The following is an 8,310-nucleotide window of genomic DNA, read 5'->3' on the forward strand; positions in this document are numbered from 1 at the left end:
TCAATTTCATTGTAAAAGTTACAGTTCAATCTCATTCAGTACTCTCACACATGAGCATTACTGTATAAAGGTTGACAGAAAGTTGCATAAGCAAAATAAATAAATAGACATTGTTCAAGATGAGATGTTAGATGACAATATATGGTTATAGCAGAAAAGTGCAGCAAATACCATACAAGAAATTTGAACTTGTCATCCTATCAGTAGCTTATTCCAGCTGCAACTCTTCACATCCAGGAATCTTCACAAGAAAAGAATAAAAAGAATCAACAAAACTTGCAACAATGAACAACAAAAGGCACATAAAACCTAAGGTGTCGTAGCTAGACAGACCCAAATAATATAAAAGGACTACAATTGCAAGAAGTTAACAGTTGAAGAAAGAAAAAGTGAAGGAGAACTTACATTTCGGAAGCACAGCCTGACCACAAACCATCAACACAAGTCGCCACTGTAATATACATCTATTCGACAGAGAATGGCTCAAGGAATCATCTATCCCTGGTCTGTGCACTAATTCCTCTCTAGATATTGGCATGATAATTCCTGTAGAAGAAACAAAACAATGGAGAGCAAGTTACAAACATTTTTCTAAGTCCTTGAACAGAGTAAATGTGAAACACATAATCCTAAGCTGACAAAGTTAAAAAGTAACGCAAAGAACACTCGCCTTGATCGACTCGGTAAAAAACTGCATTGTACAAGAACCAACCTTGCCAGAAGTCAGGTGCAACCTAAATCAAATTCATTTACATAAAAGAATAGTTAGGTCCAAGCTAGGTCTAGTATAATCCATTTTATCTCTAGTTTATCATTTATGTACATTAACGTACAAGTAAATTTAGACATGGTTCTAAAACAAAACCAAAAATATCAAGGTGATGCAGATGTTCAGGAAATAACACTGATATTCCATAAACAAAATACTTCAACAGATGTACATACAAATCAAGTTTCATGGACATTTCGGTCTGAAAACAGTAGAAGTTATATAATATATTGCATGCAATCAAGTGAATTCAATTCTTTCTTAAGCAATTGTCATTCACAGGATAGGGCTCATATATGTATCAGTGTTCGCAAATAAAACCATTCAACTTGACCTATATATGACAGATATTGTTTGACATTCTGATAGGTTACAAGATAGTGCACGACAAGTTGCAATCGCAATAGGAATAAAATTTGCATATAAGTTTATCCAGTCAAATAGGAACAAACAAGATCTAACTGGAAAAAAAAGGGAAAACTCGGAAGGGATTTCAACCAACCTGCGGCACAAATGACATATAACCCAATTGTGGATACATCCCACGCGATATATTAGAATCGACCTCCAAAGGCGAAAAATAAATACAAGAGAAGAAAGGAAACAATAAACTGAATTAAGAGCATATCAATCATCGAAAGGAAACAGAAAAATAAATACAAGAGAAGAAAGAATAAGCCAGTGAAACAATAACAAAAATGCCTTACATATTCAATCAAGGACGAACCAAGGAGAGGGTTGCAACTGAAGAAAATAAAATAAATTAATGAGTTGCAAACATGTTTGCAAAACAATCATCCCTAAGGTGTTTACAGAAGAGCGGAGCCTCAGCATAGCGTACTATGGCATTACTCTCGAAAATAGGTCCATCTGGAGTTTCAAGAACATGAATCTGCACATGACAACCAAACACACATAAGGAGAAGGCACAGTAAAATTCGCTACAGTTTTCTCTCTTAACTACAAGAATCTCGCTATAACCAAGATTCCCTAGCCAAGTCTTTATATATGTACCTGAAGTCACACATCAAATTCATATTCATGATGATGTACCTGAACTTTACTTGCGACTCTTTATGATATTTGTTGTGGAACTTGAACCTGATGCTATATCTTCCTCTTGTGATGTTGTATCTGGGATGAGTACAATTATGAAAACAGGCTACGCTATTGAATGCAAACACAGATACATCTAACGGTTTTTATAGTTTATGAAAATTGACACTTTTCTTTAAGCATCCATCGCATTTATTTTTTTTGTTTTTTTTTCCTGCCCGGTCCGACCTGGACGGTTAAACTTAACGGGAAGTAAGAACTACAAGCCTGCCGGCACGTTGGACACCCTTAAATATAATTAATTGTTTTTCTGTGAAGCATTGACATGTCAGTATTACTGTCGTCTTTTTGTCAGATGCGCATTGGACACCGACATAACACATTTCTGACGCACAAAGATAACATTTACGGCTGAAAAAACCTATTTCATCAAAAAAAAAAATGAAATCATTACCCTTTACAAAAGAAAAGAGTTGACACGATAAATCAATATTTCTCTATAAAGTTACAGTTTTACTATTGACAATTTCTTGGTTCTCAATTTCTTAATATTTCTGGATAATCATATAACAATTATGCTCTCTAGACCTGAGTTTCTCATTCAGATGAACTGAAGATGAAAGTTATCAGATTCCAACATCCCAGGTTCGAAGATTACTAGAATTAGACCTGGGTTTCTCATTCGGATAAACTGAGGATGAAATTTATCCGACTCCAACATCCCAGGTTCGAAGATTACTAGAGTTAGACCTGAGTTTCTCATCGGATGAACTGAAGATGAAATTTATCAGATTCCAACATCCCACGTTCGTAAATTACTACAGTTATACCTGAATTTCTCATTCGCATGAACTGAAGATGAAATTTATCTGATTCCAACATCCCAGATTCGAAGATTACCAGAGTTAGACCTGGGTTTCTCATTCGGATGAACTGAAGATGAATTTTATCTGATTCCAACATCCCAGGTTCGAAGATTACTAGAATTAGACCTGGGTTTCCCATTCGGATGAACTGATGATGAATTTTATCCGATTCCAACATCCCAGATTCGAAGGATACTAGAGTTATACCTGGGTTTCTCATTCGGATGAACTGAAGATGAAATTTATCAGACTCCAACATCCCAGGTTCGAAGATTACTAGAGATAGACCTGAGTTTCTCATCAGATGAACTGAAGATGAAATTTCTTAGATTCCAACATTCCAGGTTCGAAGATTACTACAGTTAGACCTGAGTTTCCCATTCGGATGAACTGAAGATGAAATTTATCTGATTCCAACATCCCAGGTTTGAAGATTACTAGAGTTAGACCTGATTTTCTCATTCAGATGAACTAAAGATGAAATATATCAGTTTTAGACATCCCGAGTTCAAAGATTACTAGAGTTAGACCCGAGTTTCTCGTTCGGATGAACTGAAGACGAAATATATCAGAATCTAACATCATAGGTTCAAAGATTACTAGAATTAGACTTGAGTTTCTCGTTCGGATGAACTGAATATGAAATTTATCAGATTCGAACATCCCAGATTCGAAGATTACTAGAGTTAGACCTGAGTTTCTCATCGGATGAACTGAAGATGAAATTTATTAGATTCTAACATCCCAGATTCGAAGATTACTAGAGTTAGACCTGAGTTTCTCATTCAGATGAACTGAGATGAAATTTATTCGATTCCAACTTCATAGGTTTGAAGATTACTAGAGTTAGACCTGAGTTTCTCATTCGGATGAACTGGAGATGAAATATATCAGTTTTGGTCATCACAGGTTCAAAGATTACTAGAGTTAGACCTGATTTTCTCGTTCGGATGAACTGAAGACGAAATATATCAGATTCGAACATCACAGGTTCAAAGATTGCTAGAGTTAGACCTGAGTTTCTCATTCGGATGAACTGAAGACGAAATATATCAGATTCGAACATCACCGGTTTAAAGATTGCTAGAGTTAGACCTGAGTTTCTCATTCGGATGAACTGAAGATGAAATATATCAGTTTTGGTCATCACAGGTTCAAAGATTACTAGAGTTAGACCTGATTTTCTCGTTCGGATAAACTGAAGACGAAATATATCAGATTCGAACATCACAGGTTTAAAGATTGCTAGAGTTAGACCTGAGTTTCTCATTCGAATGAACTGAAGACGAAATATATCAGATTCGAACATCACAGGTTTAAAGATTGCTAGAGTTAGACCTGAGTTTCTCGTTCGGATGAACTGAAGACGAAATATATCAGATTACTAGAGTTAGACCTGAGTTTCTCGTTCGGATGAACTGAAGACGACATATATCATATTCGAACATCACATGTTCAAAGATTGCTAGAGTTAGACCTGAGTTTCTCGTTCGGATGAACTGAAGACGAAATATATCAGATTCGAACATCACAGGTTCAAAGATTGCTAGAGTTAGACCTGAGTTTTTCGTTCGGATGAACTGACGACAAAATATATCAGAAATAGTAAAAATGACCATACTACCCTTATCGGAAATAAGTGAAATAAATATTACAGATTGTGAAAATGACCATATTACCCTTACTAGAAATAAGTGCAATAAATATCACACAAACAGTGAAAATGACCATATTGCCCCTACTAGGAATTAGTGCAATAAATATCATGGGGATAGTGAAAATGACCATACTACCCTTATCGGAAATAAGTGAAATAAATATTATAGATTATGAAAGTGACCATATTACTCTTACTTGAAAATAAGTGCAATAAATATCACACAGACAGTGAAAATGACCATAGTACCCTTACAAGGAATTAGTGCAATAAATATCATGGAGATAGTTAAAATGACCATACTATCCTTAAGGGAAATAAGTAAAGTAAATACAGATTGTGAAAATGACCATATTACCCTTACTAGAAATAAGTCAATAAATATCACAGAGACAGTGAAAATGACCAAAATACCCTTATCGAAAATAAGTAAAGTAAATATTATAGACTCTGAAAATGACTATTTTACTCTTACTGGAAGTGCAGTAAATATTATGGAGGCTGTCAAAATGACCAAACTACCCGTATTGGAAATAAGTGCAAAAAATATCTCACAGACGGTGAAAATGACTATACTACCCTTACTGGAAATTAGTGAAATAAATATTATGGAGACTGTGAAAATGACCAGACTACCCTTATCAAAAATAAGTAAAATAAATATTAAAGACTGTGAAAATGACTACTTTACTCTTACTGGAAATAAGTGCAATAAATATTATGGAGACTGTCAAAATGAACAGACCATCCTTATCAGAAATAAGTAAAGTGAATATTACAGACAGTGAAAATGACCATACTACCCTTACTGGAAATAAGTGCAGTAAATATTATGGAGACTGTGAAAATCACCAGACCACCCTTATCGGATATGAGTAAAGTAAATATTACAGTCTGCTTAAATGACCATTTTACCTTTATTGGAAATTAAGTGCAATAAATGTTATCGAGACTGTCAAAATGACCAAACTACCCTTATTGGAAATAAGTGCAATAAATACCACACAGACAATGAAAATGATTATACTACCCTTACTAGAAATTAGTGAAATAAATATTATGGAGACTGTGAAAATGACCAGACTACCCTTATCAAAAATAAGCAAAGTAAATATTACAGACTGTAAAAATGATTATTTTACCCTTATTGGAAATAAGTGCAATAAATATTGTGGATACTGTAAAAATGACCATACTATCCTTATCGGAAATAAGTAAAGTGAATATTATGGACAGTGAAAATGATCATACTACCCTTACTAGAAATAAGTGCAATAAATATTATGGAGACTTTGAAAATGATCAGACCACCATTTTCGGATATGAGTAAAGCAAATATTACAATAGGTGAAAATGACCATTTTACCCTTAGGAGAAAGAAGTGCAGTAAATGTTATGGAGACTGTTAAAATAACCTGATTACACTTATCGGAAATAATTAAAGTAAATATCACTGACAGTTTAATGACCAAATTACCCTTACTAGAAATTAGTGCAATAAATACATGGTGACAAAGAAAATGACCAGACTACCCTTATCGAAAATAAGTTAAGTAAATATTATAGACTGTGAAAATGACCATTTTACCCTTATCACAGTCTCCATTACGTTTATTAACCTTATTTCCAATAAGGGTACAATGGTCATTTTCACAGACTATAATATTTACTTGACTTATTTTTGATAAGGGAAATTTGGTCATTTTATAGTCTCGATGATATTTATTGCATTAATTTCTAGTAAGGGTAATATGGTCATTTTCATAGTCTGAAATATTAACTTTACTTATTTTTAATAAGGGTAATCTGGTCATTTTCACACTCTCAATAATTTATTGCACTAATTTCCAAAAAGGGTAATATGGTCATTTTTCACAGTCTGTAGTTTTTACTTCACATATTTCCAATAAGGGTGGTCTGATCATTTTCAAAGACTCCATAATATTTATTGCATATGTTTCCAATAAGGGTAAAGTGGTCATTTTCCTAGTCTGTAATATTTACTTTACTTATTTTTGATAAGGGTAGTTTGGTAATTTTCATAGTCTCCATGATATTTATTGCACTTATTTCCAGTAAGGATAATATGGTCATTTTCACAGTCTATAATATTTACTTTACTTATTTCTCATAAGGGTAGTTTGCTCATTTTCATAGTCTCCAGAATATTTATTACACTTATTTCCAATAAGGGTAAAATAGTCATTTTCATAGTATGTAATATTTACTTTACTTATTTCTGATTACGGTAGTTTGGTCATTTTCATAGTCTCCATGATATTTATTGCACTTATTTCCAGTAAGGATAATATGGTCATTTTCAGTCTGTAATATTTACTTTACTTATTTTTGATAAGGGTAGATTGGTGATTTTCATAGTCTCCAAGATATTTATTGCATTTATTTCCAGTAAGGGTAATATGGTCATTTTCACAGTCTATAATATTTACTTTACTTATTTCTCATAAGGGTAGTTTGCTCATTTTCATAGTCTCCAGAATATTTATTACACTTATTTCCAATAAGGGTAAAATAGTCATTTTCATAGTATGTAATATTTACTTTACTTATTTCTGATTACGGTAGTTTGGTCATTTTCATAGTCTCCATGATATTTATTGCACTTATTTCTTGTAAGGGTAATATAGTCATTTTCATAGTCTCCATGATATTTATTGCACTTATTTCTAGTAAGGATAATATGGTCATTATAACAGTTAGGGTAATATGGTCATTTTCAAAATGTGTAATATTTCCTATACTTATTTCTGATAAGGATAGTCTGGTCATTTTCAAAGTCTGTATAATATTTTGTTGCACTTTTTTCTATTAAGGGTAATATAGTCATTTTAACAGTCTGTAATATTTACTTTACTTATTTCCGATAAGGGTAATATTCACAATCTTCGAAATTTTTATTGCGCTAATTCTAGTAAAGGTTATCTGATAATTTTCACCGTCTTCGGAAGAAGCGGATATGTCAAAGTCAAATTTCTATAAAGTCATGAATTGTTGACCTGGTCTTAATCCTGTTTTCTAATATTAAGAAACTTAAAAAGAAAAAGGAAAATGTATTTTGATTTATAGAAATGAAATATAATTGTTAGTTTGTACAAATGTGGGAAAATTAGTGACAAGTAAAATTCAAAGTGTTATAATTTTGGGGTTGTTTTAGATGTGGTGAAATATTTGGATGGAATCATCACTTTGAATTATAATTGTGATTGTCTGTAAAATTGTCAACAAATATTATTGTGACTAATAAAAGAATTTAATATTCCTAATTATTATCACGAATACAAAATTTAATAACAGTTATAACTGTTGCAGGACTTATCACAGGTGTATCTGTGACTGAAAAATAAACTGTGACAGGTTGCACTGTTACAAAATCCTGGTTTTGGTGTAGTGTGTGTTATGCATCTTTATTGGAGACTGCATAACGAATATGTAGTCAGTTTTTGAAATTTTTTCCTAAATGATCACCTCCGATTTGTTCGTGAAAAACAAAAATTTGATATTGTTGTCTGTACTCGTTGTGTAAATCTCTTTAAAAATTTTACAACGAGATAAGATTTGTAAACTTCCAAAGCTTTTTTTTCGCATATGTTATATTTAAGTTTCTTTAACAATTATACCCCTAAAAAAATAGGATGCATAATGAGTTGTGTAGCGATTTTTTATAATTTAGGATAATTTTTGATCTCACATAAACTAAAAAATATTTTAAGTCCAACAATAAGTATAATAATACAACAAGTATAATAATACTATTTATATTGGGCGTTAGTCTAATTTCCCGTTCCCAAAAAGACGAGTGCATTTATTTACTGGGTCGAAACACCGGGATACTTGTAACCAATATAGAGGCAGAGATATCACCAGACACCGGGACACACCAGACACCGGGACACAGGAACACTTATCCCGGGCCAAAAGTTGTAGTCCAGTCCATTACGTGG

This window comes from Papaver somniferum, chromosome 7 (genome assembly GCF_003573695.1).
Source record: "Papaver somniferum cultivar HN1 chromosome 7, ASM357369v1, whole genome shotgun sequence".
In the NCBI taxonomy this organism is placed as follows: Eukaryota; Viridiplantae; Streptophyta; class Magnoliopsida; order Ranunculales; family Papaveraceae; genus Papaver; species Papaver somniferum.